Here is a 16,672-nt window from a genome sequence, read left to right as displayed (position 1 = left end):
TTCAGCTAATGTTAGCTAGCTAACAGCAAGCTTTAACTTGGTATTTTGTTTAGACATGTAGCAAGCTAGCTAGCCAGCTAAACAATGAACTATAATCCCAATTCATAGAGTACTAACAATACAAACCGATTTTCATAGCTAGCTAAAGTTAACCAAATAAGTTCAATGTTAACTAGTTAGCTAGCTAACATTAGGCTTTAACTAGCAATGCAAAATGGCATTTTTTAAAGAAGTAACCCGGCAACTGGACCTTTTTTGGAACACCATTATTTTTGTCTTGCTGAGATTAACTGTCAGGGCCTAAGTCTGACAGAATCTGTGCAGAAGATGTAGGTGCTGCTGGAGGCCTTACTTGGTTGTGGACAGAAGCACCAGATCATCTGCAAACAGTAAACATTTGACTTCAGAGTTTAGCAGGGTGAGGTTGGGTGCTGCAGACTGTTCTAGTGCCCACGCCAATTCATTTATATATATGTTGAAGAGGGTGGGCCTCAAGCTGCATCCCTGTCGCACCCCTCGTTCCTGACAAATAAATCAGTGTGTTTTTTTTGCCAATTTTAACCGCACACTTTTTGTTGGTATACATTTTATAATGTTGTGTGTTTTCCCCCCAACAACACTTTCTATCGATTTATATAGCAGACGCTCAATGCAAATTGAGTCAAAAGCTTTTTTGAAACCAACACTTTGCTTTAGTTTTGTTTGGTTTGTTTTTTAATAAGTATGCAGGGTGAATACGTGATCTGTCATACGGTAATTTGGTAAAAAGCCAATTTGACATTTGCTCAGGACATTGTTTTCACTGAGGAAATGTAGGAGTCTGTTGTTATTGATAAGGCAGAAGATGTTCCACATATTGTTGACGCATATCCCACAGTAGTTATTGGGGTCGAATTTGTCTCCACTTTTGTGGATTGGGGTGGTCAGACCTTGGTTCCAAATATTGGGGAAGATGCCAGAGCTGAGGCTGATGTATAGCCAATTGGAATTTATGGTCTGTATATTTTATAATTTCATTTAGGATGCCTTAACACCACAGGCCTTTTTGGGTTGAAGGGTTTTTATGTTGTCCTATATTTCATTCAATGTAATTCGAGAATCAAGTGGGTTCTGGTAGTCTTTAATAGCTGTCTCTAAGATTTGTAATTGTTCGTGTCATATATGTTTTTGCTGTTTGGACTTTGTTATAGGACCAAAAAGATTGTAGAAGTGGTTTATCCATACATCTCCAATTTGTGTCGATAGCTCTTCGTGTTGTTGTTTGTTTAGTGTGTTTCAATTTTCCCAGAAGTGGTTAGTCTATGGATTCTTCAATTACATCAAGCTGATTACTGACGTGCTGTTCTTTCTTTTTTCTTGGTGTATTTCTGTACTGTTTTAGTGTTTCACCAGTACTTTATTGCTTTCTCACTCGCTCTCTTCTTTTCTTGGCTGATCTTTTCTCTACTCCTTCATTACCCTTCTCTCTGCTCCATGCTGGTAAGAAAAAGCACAGCACATTAGCAGCCAGTCATTTGTTCTCAGCGTGTGTACAGTAATAGCGCTGTTTTCCAAGGCCAGCTGTAGAGCATAAATAGGCTGCTAGAATATCTCCCGTGTCGTTTAATGTACAGAGAAAAAAGCTTTTATCTTGGATTTGGCCCTAGTGCTCCCTACATCAAATGAATGTGGTGGATGTTGTATAAGCCGGAGTCTCGGTAAAGGTAACAGGGTTCTAGTTAAAGAAACATAAGATGTTTTTCCAGGTACCATTCCATGCGTCTTTTTTTCTAAAGTGCGGTGGATTGAAATGCTAATCGATAGTAGATACTAGTATGTATAGTATGTCCACTGCAGCCAAGGCAAGAGAGAGAGAGCAGACAGAAGAAGAGTTCTAGTGGCTCATCTCTCTTCCTTCCCGTCTTCTCTCTAGGGTCGTTCTACCTCAAATGCACAAGAAAAAGGATTTCGACACCCACCATAAGATTTTTCTGAAATCGTTTCTGCAGTTAATAACAGATATGATTAGCATTGTATACTCCAGACCCAGGCCGGGGCAGTCGCTAGGCCAGACAGGTCGAGCAGGTTTCTGAGCAGGGCTGAGGTCATAGAAAATATGCCAGAGTTTATGCAGCTTTTCAAATTAAGTAGCAGTGCCAATAAAAGAGGAAGTGAGGGGGAAAGGAGAGAGAGAGAGCCAGCGAGAGAGGGGCGGGAGATTCTGGAGAGCAGGAGTGGGCAGAGAGTTATTCCATGTCATTTCACCAAGCCATGACACCCACCATCTCAGGTTGTTTTGAAATCGTTTCTGTAATTAAAAACAAGTAAGATTGACATTCCTGTAACATAATTTTGTTCAAATGTAATTTGATCTCTGAGAAATGAAGCTAATTGATTGCACCCAAATTGGCCATTTTAATTCATAGGATTCAGATCCCATATTCAATAAATAATATACCCAACATCTGATTTTGACCAAACTTCTTCCTAGGACTAACTGAATTGCTTTCATGGAGGACTGGCTTGAATTGTGAGGGTGAACAAACAATTTATTTTAAAGGAAATGTTGTGGTCTATTTAATAAACGCAAGAGACCAGCAAAATTGATATAATAGTGTGGCGGTGCAGCAGGAACAGCAGTATTTAGTGGTCAAAACATGGTGCTTTCACACTACTTTGTGGTAAATAATGCAAGTGACTTCAATTACTAATTTCTCTGAACAGGGGAAGAAAACATCACTAGATTCATATGAATGCATTACATAGTATGGAGAAGCAATACTCCAAGCCGCAGCTTCATACTACTTGTCAAACACAGAGAACTGATACTATATACTTGTTGTTGGGGTTGAATTGGCATGGGGTGTGGGGGGGTCCATGGATGGCTTTTGACCGCTCCTCATATCTTACTCATTGGTAAGAAGAAGTTTGGTTCAAATCAGATGTTGGGTACTATATTTATTGAATGTTATCTGAATTCAATAAATTATAGTAGCCAATTTTGCTGCAATTAATTAGTTTAATTTTTCAGAGATCAAATACATTTTTACAAAGTAATGTTTCATGAAGGCCAATCTTACCTGTTTTTAGCTGTAGAAACGATTTCAGAAAAATCTGAGATGGTTGCTGTCATGATTTGCTGAAATGACACGGAACAACTCTCTTTCCACTCCTGCTCTCCCCAATGCCCTCTCTCTCTCTTTGATGTAGAAATTATGAAATGAGTTGGGAGCGTGAATATTCAATTCCTCTGGAGTCAGACAGCTGGCTGCTGCTTAATTTCAGCACTTCATTCTCTCTCTCACATACACCCTCTCTCTCTCTTTCCTCTCTTCTATGACTTCAGCACTGCTCAGAAACCTGTTCGACCTGTCTGGCCTAGCAACTGCCTGGGCTCGGATCTCCAGATCCGCCAGACAGGTCGAACAGGTTTCTGAGCAGTGACTGGCCTAGCAACTGCCAATCACCCTACTCTGGAGTAGGAAGGGAGAGGGTGGGAGAGAGGACACAGCGCAGGAGGGCAGTAAGCAGTGTGTCACCAGGGCCACCCGAGACCAGTCGGAACGTGACATGTTTACATTAGCCAGTCGTCATTGTGGAAGGAGAAGTCTAGTGTATACAGATGTCAGATCTTAATTTAATCACTATTTTGTCGCGGAACATTTTCCTGCTGCATCTGGAAATTCAAATGAGCCTCGTGCGTCCCTGAAAAAGAGCAGTTCTATTTCTCTCCATGCGGCGGCAGTCGAGACATTGGAATCAGGGCTTCTTATCAAAATAGTCAGTCCAGTGATATTTTACTCCCGCTCTTGATAAGAAATGACCATATCAGACTCTTTTTGCTAACATAAATAGGAAACAAATAAAATAATAACAATAGGCTACACCAACATTAGTTTCCATTCATACAAAGTGTCGGGTAAATTGCCACAGTAGGTTTGCCGTGGTAAACAATTAAATATATGATTTCTGTGATACAGAACGCATGTCAAATAGATAATTCGCCCTTCGTCTGTTCAAAACGGACTAAGTTGTTCCAATTACAATACTAATCAGAAGGTGAACATATCTTGAAAGGCTGGTTGCATGCAGGACTAAGGTAACACCAACATCTTTTAGGGAGCGGTAATGGGGTGAATTTAAAGCGTATCGATGGTTTAACGAGACATCACACCTGGGGATAATTTTAGTGCTATCGATGGGTGTAAAATACCCATTGTTATTTGATTATATTCCAATAGGCTACATTCTGTAGGCTATCCATTAGCCTATTCATTGTCACATCATGAAGGGTATAAAAACCGATAGTAGGCTACTGTTTGTTTCCCTGGCTGAGTTGATGAGCTGATTTGGGCCATCAGTTGATTGACGGATGTAGGTCTACTGAAGATCAATAAACTTTCCTCCAGTGTGGATGCTTGTCCAAATTTTATTGGTTTCTCGCAGTCATAGACTGTTTTATAACATCAATCATAACATCAATCATATATAATTATCAAATAGTAAAATCCTAAACTAACCAAACACTTAATATAATACAATGTTAAAATATGCAATATAGAAAACATTTCTACAATGACAAGGTTTTACATTTCAATCATTTAGCAGATGCTCTTATCCAGAGTGACTTACAGTAGTGAATGCATACATTTCATACATTCTTTTTTCCCCGTACTGGTCCCCCGTGGGAATCGAACCCACAACCCTGGCGTTCCAAACACCATGCTCTACCAACTGAGCCACACGGGACCTGGCAGCTTTAGAAAATACATCTTTAGAGGTCTTAAGAAGGCATTTCTAAGACCCCTGGGCTATATGGTGTGTGCACTGATCAGTTTAGTGAACTATGGAATGGGAGAGTTCTGATAGTGTTCAGTTTGTGGCTGTTGCCAGGTTGCCCTTCCAGTAATCTGCTGTCTGGTTTGGGGGGAGCCTGTCTGCAAACGGGCAGTTCTGCAGGGAATACACAGCTTAGACCACTGCGCTACGGCAGCTCACAATGCTCTAGCAAGCACTAAGAATACTATGAATACTGATGACACATACTGTGGCTTGCAAAAGTATTCACCCCCTTGGCATTTTTCCTATTTTGTTGCCTTACAACCTGGAATTAAAATTGATTTTTGGGGGGTTTGTATCATTTGATTTACACAACATGCCTACCACTTTGAAGATGCAAAATAGGTTTTATTGTGAAACAAACAAGAAATAAGTAAAAAAAACAGAACTTGAGCGTCCATAAATATTCACCCCCCCCCCAAAGACAATACTTTGTAGAGCCACCTTTTGCAGCAATTACAGCTGCAAGTCTCTTGGGGTATGTCTCTATAAGCTTGGCACATCTAGCCACTGGGATTTTTGCCCATTCTTCAAGGCAAAACTACTCCAGCTCCTTCAAGTTGGATGGGTTCCGCTGGTGTACAGCAATCTTTAAGTCATACCTCAGATTCTCAATTGGATTGAGGTGTGGGCTTTGACTAGGCCATTCCAAACCATATAAATGTTTCCCCTTAAACCACTCGAGTATTGCTTTAGCAGTATGCTTAGGGTCATTGTCCTGCTGGAAGGTGAACCCCTGTCCCAGTCTCAAATCTCTGGAAGACTGAAACAGGTTTCTTCTAAAAAATGTCCCTGTATTTAGTGCCACCAATCATTCCTTAAATTCTGACCAGTTTCCCAGTCCCTGCCGATGAAAAACATCCCCACAGCATGATGCTGCCACCACCATGCTTCACTGTGGGGATGGTGTCTCGGGGTGATGAGAGGTGTTGGGTTTGAGCTAAACATGGTGTTTTCCTTGATGGCCAAAAAGCAACATTTTAGTCTCATCTGACCAGAGTACCTTCTTCCATATGTTTGGAGAGTCTCACACATGACTTTTGGTGAACACCAAACGTGTTTGCTTATTTTTTTCTTGAAGCAATGGCTTTTTTCTGGCCACTCTTCCATAAAGCCTAGCTGTGTGGAGTGTACAGATACTCTGTGGACAGATACTCCAATCTCCGCTGTGGAGCATAGCAGCTCCTTCAGGGTTATCTTTGGTCTCTTTGTTGCCTCTCTGATTAACCTCTATGGGCAAGGCGGGACGAATTCGTCCCACCTACGTAACAGCCACCTGAATTCAGTGGCGCGATTTTTGAATCGTTTGAAATACTATTACTTCAATTTCTCAAACATATGACTATTTTACAGCTATTTAAAGACAAGACTCTCCTTAATCTAACCACACTGTCCGATTTCAAAAAGGCTTTACAACGAAAGCAAAACATTAGATTATGTCAGGAGAGTGCCCAGCCAGAAATAATCAGACACCCATTTTTCAAGCTAGCATATAATGTCACAAAAACCCAAACCACAGCTAAATGCAGCACTAACCTTTTATGATCTTCATCAGATGACACACCTAGGACATTATGTTATACAATACATGCATGTCTGTTCAATCAAGTTCATATTTATATCAAAAAACAGCTTTTTACATTAGCATGTGACGTTCAGAAAAAGCATACCCCCGCAAACTTCCAGGGAATTTACTAACAGTTTGCTAAATTACTCACGATAAACGTTCACAAAAAGCATAACAATTATTTTAAGAATTATAGATACATTACTCCTCTATGCACTCGATATGTCCGATTTTAAAATAGCTTTTCGGATGAAGCACATTTTGCAATATTCTAAGTACATAGCCCAGCCATCACGGCTAGCTATTTAGACACCCGGCAAGATTAGCCTTCACCAAAATCCTATTTCCTATAAGAAAAATGTTCTTACCTTTCCTGTTCTTCATCAGAATGCACTCCCAGGACTTCTACTTCAATAACAAATGTAGGTTTGGTCCCAAATAATCCATCGTTATATCCAAATATCCTCTGTTTTGTTCGTGCGTTCTAGACACTATACGAATGGTAAATAACGGTCGTGCGCATGGCGCATGGCGTGACAAAAAATGTCTAAATATTCCATTACCGTACTTCGAAGCATGTCAACCGCTGTTTAAAACCAATTTTTATGCCATTTATCTCGTAGAAAAGCGATAATATTCCGACCGGGAATCTGCAATAAGCTAAACAGCCGAATGAAATTTCTCCACGGGGGCGAATCGTGCACGCCCCTCATTCAATGGTCCTCTGATCGGCCACTTGGATAAGGCGATAATCTGTTTTTCCCGGGTTCTGAGAGCCTATTGGAGCCCTGGGAATTGTCACGTTACAGCTAAGATCCTTACTCTTCAATAAACAGATGCAAGACGCACGACTCCTTGTCAGACAGGCCACTTTCTGCATGAAACCTTGTCAGGTTTTTGCCTGCCATAGGAGTTCTGTTATACTCACAGACACCATTCAAACAGTTTTAGAAACTTTAGGGTGTTTTCTATCCAAACCTGAACAATAATATGCATATTCTAGCTTCTGAGTTGGTGTAGGAGGCAGTTAAAAATGGGCACATATTTTTTCCAAAATTCTCAATACTGCCCCCTAGCCCAAACAGGTTAATGCCCTCCTTGCCTGGTCTGTGAGTTTTGGTGGGCAGCCCTCTCTTGGCAGGTTTGTTGTGGTGCCATATTCTTTCCATTTTTTAATAATAGATTTAATGGTGTTCTGTGGGATGTTCAAAGTTTCAGATATTTTTTTATAACCCAACCCTGATCTGTACTTCTCCATAACTTTGTCCCTGACCTGTTTGGAGAACTCCTTGGTCTTCATGGTGCCGCTTGCTTGGTGGTGCCCCTTGCTTAGTGGTGTTGCAGACTCTGGGGCCTTTCAGACAGGTGTATATGTACTGAGATCATGTGACAGATCATGTGACACTTAAATAAAGTCCACCTGTGTGCAATCTAACTAATTATGTGACTTCTGAAGGTAATTGGTTGCACTAGATCTTATTTAGGGGCTTCATGGCAAAGGGGGTGAATACATATGCATGCACCCCTTTTCCATTTTTTATTTGTTAGAATTTTTTGAAACAAGTAATTATTTTCATTTCACTTCACCAATTTGGACTATTTTGTGTATGTCCATTACATGAAATCCAAATAAAAATCCATTTAAATTACAGGTTGTAATGCAACAAAATAGGAAAAACGCCAAGGGGATGAATACTTTTCCAAGACACTGTAGGCAAGTCATTTTTTATTATTTTGTTTGAAGGCGTCCCCAAACCATAGCTCTAACCTTAACCACTCGGGAATTAATGCTTGTTAACCTTTGAGTTGTTTCTGTTTTAACCCTGTATCCACCCGGAATTAATGCATCAAAAATAGATGTTTATCCATGAGTCAAAGGGTAGTGGGCTGGATTCGAACCCATGCCGTCTCTGGCAAATGTGTGCTGGGGTCAGTGGCTGGACCACACAGGCATTGAGGAAACCAATAATTTATTCTGCCTATTGCTTGCCTTCAAAATATTATAAAACAATTGATTTAAAACAACTTATTTCCCCTAACAAAAAATACATCTACCCCCAACAAATATGTACATTTATTATAATCCATATAATAATTCACAGAAGATGTCCTCTAGCCTGCACGTAGCCTACATAAGGTACAATGTAGGTACGGTACTGCATTGTTTATAGAAACACCATTTCCAGCTGCCCCTGGCGGCGATTCTAATTTTTTTTTAAATGATATTCAAATCCTCCTGTGATGAAAGGGGTCAAATTAAGATCCGACATCTGTACAGCCTGGATGACTAGAGAGGACTGGAGGGGAGCGGGCTACAGTAGTGTAACATAAACACCTGCTCACTGACCTGCCACACACCTATATATTTCACTGAGGTAAATAGTACTGGAACACGCAGGGGGGATACTTATGAATAAAATAACACATGGGGTATGTAGTGCTTGTATACAGTAACGACATGTTTGCCTTCTGATTTGATTCAATACTTGACTGTTTTAAGTCTTACATGATGTATATTCATAGCTATTGATTCACAGTTTGTATGTTGATTTGTGTGTTGGAGTCCAGACAGAGCTTCCCTATGGGGCTGAAGTCGCATCCAGCACTTTATCTATTTATCCAGCTTTTAGCCCCAGCAGGGCACCAAACATTCAGCCCCCCACCCACTCACCCTCCTCTCCCCCGACAGTCTCAGCATTGGAGCTAATAGACTTGGGATTTAGTGGCGTGGTTAAGGGATTTGTTTCTAGACATATTTCCACTCTGTTCATCTTTGATGTGAAAATTATGAAATGAGTTGGAAGCGTGAATATTAAATTCCTCTGCAGACAGACAGCTGGCTGCTGCTTAATTTCAGCACTTCATTCTCTCTTTCACATACACACTCCCTCTCTCTAGCTTTCATAGCACTATGCTAAATACAGTTTGAGGTGAACTCGCATTTTATCTAATAGATCTATGCATCTACTTAACGGTGAGGGGGGGACATATTTTCACCAATATCTCTGGTTTTGGACTCATGAATATGTGTGTGTGTTAGTGATAGTATAATCTGTTTGTGGTCTGACAGTGAGAATGGATACATCATTAGAATTAAAGTATAGTGAGGGTACAGTATGTGTTATGTCCGGTAATCACAGTACAGAATGTGTCAATCAGCCTACCCTCCCCCTTTTCTCCCTTCTCACTGAACCTCCTCATACCTGTCCTGTGGAGGGGGTCATAGGTCAAAAGGATACAAGTCAGGTGGTCAAAGACAGGGTCAGAGAGCAGGATTTAGGAGGTGTTAGGCTGTGAACTGAAGGCTAGCTGTGTACTTAGTGTCTCAGTCCCTCTCTCTCCATTGACCCATAGCTGACTCAGTCTGGCCTGGCTGCCGCTGATGTTGAGGATCAGTGAGTGGTGTCCTTGAAATGAACCCCCCTATGGGGAAAGACGGGCCATATGAGAGATCCTAGTATGTTACAGACAAACGGACAGACAGACCTAATACTCTCACTGTCCCATAAAACACATATCCAGATATTGACGTAAGCCATTGTGATATGTGAAAGTGCTAGTTGGCTAGCTCAGATATAATCTGCTACATACATTCTTACACACTACAGCTTTATATTGCAAGATGAGCATGTTGTAGCTTTGTTGACACAGTACAAAATATCTGCTCTGTTGCTGTGATGTTGGCCCAACTGACAGACCTCCCTATAGGAATTTGGCCAGAGGTTTCAGACAGCGACTCATCTTCGGTTCCCTTATCCATTTCAACCGCAAACCAGAACAGAGAAAGTGTGTGTGTGTGTCCAGAATTAGGTAATATCTCACTCTTCTACATTACTCCTCCCCCACCGAAGCTCTTTCACCTGTCTGTTGAGACTGAGTGTATCGATCCTCTACTAAACACTCAAGATGTTAAGCGGTGTTAAATATCCACTGTGTGTGTGTGTCTGTCTGTCTGTGTGTGTGTGTGTGCGTGCGTGCGTAACAAACCTCATCGTGTGCCAAATGAGGGTCCATCTCTATCTATTATTGGAGGCCTGGTACTGCTCTTCACACGAGGATAGCTTTACTGCAGGCCATGGATGGAGGACATGGGGAGGCTGCTTTCTAAACTCTTCCCCAGGTTGTTTAATGACAGAAAATATGATGATCTCTCCTTCAGTTTTGGGCTATTCCCATGCAGATCATTTTTTCACTGTTTGTTCCCTCATAGAGTGTGTGTGTCTGTGTGCGCCTGCTTGCGTTCATGTTTGTGTCAGTGTGTGTGGCAACCTGCTGTTAGACTATACATGTTGTTTGAACTACATACCACAACCGATGTTCCCTCTAATTTTTTGGGGCACTGAGCAAATGTTAGGTCTTGTGAGCGGAAACTTGAACGTTGTGAGAATTTTGTACAACTTCTGACGCGCATTTACAGTGAGCACTGAGGCTGTACCCTTACAGTTTTAGACGGTAGCCAATAGGCTATTGTGGCTATTTGCGTATAATGTAGGCCTACCAACAAAACCAATGGAGCAAATCCCATAACATTTTCACATGGAAATAGCGTTTGATTTCTATGATATAGCCTACAGTAGCCTATATGTGGTGTTCAATGCAGGCCTACATTGCGTGGGACTTTTAAAACAGTTTTACATTATGAAGGGCTTGATATTAATTACATTTTACTTGGTCTGTAACACCATGGGCCAAATAGGTGATTGTAAATTGCATTGTATTGTGTTGTATGATGCAATAAACCACTTTACTAAATAAAATGAATTATTATTACCATACAGATAATTAGACAATGTAGGCTACCCCTCTGCCTATTGGCTTGTTTGCATATTCAAGCCTGTGTCAAAATACAACACTCCCCCTTTAATTAAGATGTAAGCTTTTTACTTGACTGGCTTTTCAAAGATAGCTTGAAATGTGGCCTACCTGTTTTGTGCTCTTGTAGGAAGAAATAACTCCCCATTGCTGATGTACATGTTATCAGTGGTGGAAAAAGTACCCACTTTTCATACTTGAGTAAAAGTAAAGATACCTTCATAGATAATAACTCACATAAAAGTGAAAGTCACCCATTAAAATACTACTTGATTAAAAGTCTAAAAGGTTTTGGTTTTAAATATACTTAAGTATCAAAAGTAAATGTAATTGCTAAAATATACTTAAGTATCAAAAGTAAAAGTATAAATAATTTCAAATTCCTTATATAAAGCAAACCAGATGGCAAAATGTTATTTTATTTATTTATTTACAGATAGCCAGGGGCATGCTCCAACACAGACATCATTTACAAACGAAGCATGTGTTTAGTGAGTCTGCCACATCAGAGGCAGTAGGGTGACCAGGGATGTTCTCTTGCTAAGTGTGTGAATTAGGCCATTTTCCTGTCCTGCTAAGCATTCAAAATGTAATGAGTACTTTTGAGTGTCAGGAAAAATGTATGGAGTAAAAAGTACGTACTTTTCTTTATGAATGTAGTAAAGTAAAAGTTGTCAAAAATATAAATAGTAAAGTAAGGTACAGATAGCCAAAAACCTACTTAAGTAGTACTTTCAAGTATTTTTACTTAAGTACTTTACACCACTGTAGGTTATGTATGGTACAAGGTGCTGTACGTCGTAATATAGGTTGTTATGGTTTACGACAATGTGCTGCTTTACTTATGAATGGGTTGTCAGAATGGCACATGTCATTCAATGTCAGAGTGACGAACAATGTGAAACCGTGCAGATGTGCGTTCTTCTACAGCTAAGCTAGATATAACACTGTACTTATCGATAACTGGGATAATAAATCGCGAACTAGCAAAGAGTATCAACAAATGTGCACACTAGCGGCTCTGCTCTCTGAACTGATCTGAAAAGCCCATTCACTCACCGGTGATTGAAAGACCGCTCATGGGCTACCCCGCCAATAGAATTCTACTCCGTTGCGCTCTAGCTTTGCCTAGAGCAATCTTGCAAAGTTAGATTTGTTTTGGTTTGTTGCATTGAAAAGGGGCTTATATAATAATGATTAGATAACGGAAAAAAACGTTCATCTATATAGGGCAAACTAATGGGGCGAACTCATTTCTTCTGTGCGGCAGTCCTGGAGGAAGTGCGCGGCCGGGTAGCCGACCACCACGATCACTGACTGTGTAGAACACAATGTGACTGTGTAGAACACAACAGGACACGGAGAGAGGGGGCGTCTGTGAGGGAGAACCAGAGGCATGCCTCAACAGGGCATTACTGAGCTTTTATGTCTTTGTACGATTTCATATACTATACAGTACCAGTCAAAAGTTTGGACACACCTACTCATTCAAGGGTTTTTCTTTATTTTTACTATTTTCTATACTGTACAAAAATACTGAAGACATCAAAACTATCAAATAACACATATGGAATCATGTAGTAACCAAAAAAATGTTAAACAAATATAAATATATTTAAGGTTCTTCAAAGTAGCCATCCTTTGCCTTGATGACAACTTTGCACAATTGCCATTCTCTCAAACAGCTTCATGAGGTAGTCACCTGGGATGCATTTCAATTAACAGGTAGGTATGCCTTGTTAAAGTTCATTTGTGGAATTTCTTTCATTAATGCGTTTGAGCCAATCAGTTGTGTTGTGACAAGGTAGGGTTGATAAATAGAAGATAGCCCTATTTGGTAAAAAACAAAGTCCATATTATGGCAAGAACAGCTCAAATAAGCAAAGAGAAACGACAGTCCATCATTACTTTAAGACATGAAGGTTCCATCAGTGTGAGTGATGGCTCTGTCTGTTGCTGGGCCTGTTCTCCAACTGAGACAATTAAACATGCAGAGGAAAAGAGGGGAGGGAGGGCCGGCATTGAAGGGGAGAGCCTGGATTGGCTGCCTGTCACCATGGAGACGAGCATTCTTAAATGTTCTGCTCTTTGTATTTGCTAGTTTGGAACAAGATGACAGCTTTCAAATGTGCACCATTTCTATCTTTCTCTCTCTCTCTCTCTCTCTCTCTCTCTCTCTCTCTCTCTCTCTCTACCTATCTCATGTCTTGTAATCCTAGTTATGATCAATACAACAAAATCAACAGATAACTGAATCCAGGATGAAATATTGTGGCTATATGTTAATAATATAGATTATTATGATTATACTGCGCTAACCGCTAGCTGCAGCAGAGCCAAGGAGCCAGACAGTGATTAGTGATTGGGATTCTCCTTATGTAAATCTCATCTATGCTAATGAGCGCTGTGGTTTTTTAAATCTTGATTAATAATTCATTTCTGCCGATGATGAGCCTGTGTGCACAGCAGAAATGTTTGTGTAGATTACTACAGAATAGTGAAGAGTTGAGATCTTATCATGTTTTGAGAGGACCAATCGTTTCACCAAAGGTCTCAGACTAGGTTCCTGATTGGGCTGGGATGGGATAGGGGCCATGTAAAAAAAGATAGGGGGCATGACAGGTCAACACAATAAGTGATTCCTGCAGCACTATTAAATGGATCCCCGGGAGTGTTTGAGCTGGAAACAAGTCAGAAGTCAATGCAACACAAGCACACCCTCATTATGTGTGGCGCAGTCCAGTTTATTACATGGTTTTGACTAAATGCTTGCTTGTAAAGAAACCCCTGTATGAAAACTCCTCAGAAATTGTCTTCCAATATTTCTCCATACAGTACATCAATGTGTGATCCTAGTGAGACGACACCTCAGTAGCTAGCTGCTGTCTCTGCCTCTCCATCTGTGCAGTATGTCTGTCTTGAGGCTCAGCTGTACAGCCTCATGGTAAATCTGATCTCATAACCAGAATAAACCACACATCAAATACATACCCTGTGTCAGTTTAGGCGGCTTGAGCTTTCTACACAGCTCATTCCTTGTTGTTCCTGAAAACAACATACACAGTGAGATTAGAAAGTAAGCTGTTTTTTTCCCAACCATCTGTCCTTCTCTTTGTCCACTGACTCCAGGCTAATGCTACTGATCTGTTCTTGGTCCAGTGTGTGTAGACCCACTGCAGATCTATACCATGTACCCACTGTTACAGTGCTACTGGATCAGTGAACTCAGAACAGTTTATGTCATTACATTTTTTATTGATTGGTTAACCTTATACGTCATTACATATTGCTCTACAAAGATTATTCTCACTAAGTGGAGACTTTGGTTCCTAGAAAGAGCTGTGACATAACCAACAGCCGATAGCTGTGACACATACATTGTCTCTGTGTGTGTTGTTGCTCTGGTGGCTAGCTGGTAGTGAATGACAGGCCAGTATTAGACATCAGGGACCCAGAGAAGATGAAGTCTCAGTAGTAGTCACTTCCTTCCCTCAAACCCTGGAGCAGCAGGTAGAGCTGTGCTTATTGCAGCACACATTACAAACTACAACACAGCAAGCATTGAAAGTAACTGCTGCTCTTGCTCTTGCTGCTCCGTAGGAAAGTACCATGGTCTTGCAGTGGATGTGAGCTTCAACTGAAAGCCACATTCAAAGAGCGGGACTCGAACCCAGACGCTTATAAGAAAACCCGCTATGCCGTCAGACGACCCATCAAACAGGCAAAGCATAAATACAGGACTAAGATTGAATCCTACTTCACCGGCTCCGACGCTTTTCGGATGTGGCAGGGCTTGCAAACTATTACGGACTACAAAGGGAAGCCCAGCCGCGAGCTGCCCAGTGACACAAGCCTACCAGACGAGCTAAACAACTTCTATGTGCACTTCAAGGCAAGCAATACTGAAGCATGCATGAGAGCACCAGCTGTTCCGGCCGACTGTGATAACGCTCGCCATAGCCAATGTGAGTAAGACCTTTAAACAGATCAACATTCACAAGGCTGCAGGGCCAGATTAATTACCAGGATGTGTACTCTGAGCATGTGCTGACCAACTGGCCAGTGTCTTCACTGACATTTTCAACCTGTCCCTGAATGAGTCTGTAATACCTACATGTTTCAAGCAGACCACCATAGTCCCTGTGCCCAAGAACACCAAGGTAACCTGCCTAAATGACTACCGACCCAGAGCACTCACGTCTGTAGCCATGAAGTGCTTTGAAAGGCTGGTCATGGCTCACATCAACACCATTATCCCAGAAACCCTAGACCCACTCCAATTTACAAACCACCCCAACAGATCCACAGATGATGCAATCTCTATTGCCCTTACCTACCTTGACAAAAGGAACACCTATGTGAGAATGCTATTCATTGACTACAGCTCAGCGTTCAACACCGTAGTGCTCATAAAGCTCATCACTAAGCTAAGGACCCTGGGACGAAACACCTCCCTCTGCAACTGGGTTCTGGACCTCCTGAAGGGCCGCCCCCAGGTGGTAAGGGTAGGCAACAACCCCTCTGCCATACTGATCCTCAACAAGGGGGCCCCACAGGGGTGCGTGCTTAGTCCATTCCTGTGCTCCCTGTTCACCCATGACTGTGTAGCCAAGTACGACTCCAACACAATCATTAAGTTTTCTGACGACACAACGGTGGTAGGCCTGATCACAGACAATGATGAGACAGCCTATAGGGAGGAGGTCAGAGACCTGGCAAGATGGTGCTAGGACAACAACCTCTCCCTCAACGTGATCAAGACATAGGAGATGATCGTGGACTTCAAGAAAAGGAGGGCCGAGCACGCCCCCATTCTCTTCGATGGAGGTGTAGTGGAGCAAGTTGAGAGCTTCAAGTCCCTTGGTATCCACATCACCAACAAACTACCGTGGTCCAAACACACCAAGACAGCCGTGAAGAGGTCATGACAATGCCTATTCCCCCTCAGGAGACTGAAAAGATTTGGCATGGGTCTCCAAAAAGATTCAAAAAGATCTACAGCTGCACCATCGAGAGCATCCTGACTGGTTGTATCACCACCTGGTGTGCCAACTGCTCGGCCTCCGACCGCAAGGACCTACAGAGGGTAGTGCGTACGGCCCAGTACATCACTGGGGCCAAGCTTCCTGCCATCCAGGACCTCTATACCAGGTGGTGTCAGAGGAAGGCCATAACAATTGCCAAAGACTCCAGCTACCCTTGTCATAGACTGTTCTCTCTGCTACCGCACGGCACGTGGTACCGGAGCGCCAAGTCTAGACTGCTATACAGCTAATCAAATGGCTACCTGGACTATTTGCATTCACCCACCCCCTTTTACCAGCATTTCACTACACTCGCAATAACATCTGCTAACCATGTGTATGTGACCAATAAAATGTGATTCGAATTGTTAGTTTTTCACGCTGCTGCTGCTTGCTGTTTATTATCTATTCATATTCACTTTACCCCTACCTACATGTACATATTACCTCA

General features: G+C 41.7%; 1 protein-coding gene and 1 non-coding gene across 5 annotated transcripts in view; one reads left to right on the top strand and one right to left on the bottom strand.

Moving 5' to 3' along the window:
• The window catches only part of LOC106608331 (sodium/calcium exchanger 1), a 181,798-nt gene that overhangs the window by 68,401 nt on the left and 96,725 nt on the right, over positions 1-16,672 (top strand). The gene's annotated exons all lie outside the window — the stretch shown is intronic.
• trnap-ugg (transfer RNA proline (anticodon UGG)) lies at positions 4,655-4,730 on the bottom strand. The gene has a single exon. It is a non-coding gene; the product is annotated as a tRNA-Pro (tRNA).

The sequence above is a fragment of the Salmo salar genome, chromosome ssa01 (genome assembly GCF_905237065.1).
Source record: "Salmo salar chromosome ssa01, Ssal_v3.1, whole genome shotgun sequence".
Lineage (NCBI taxonomy): Eukaryota > Metazoa > Chordata > Actinopteri > Salmoniformes > Salmonidae > Salmo > Salmo salar.
This window is presented reverse-complemented; position numbering and strand designations above follow the sequence as displayed.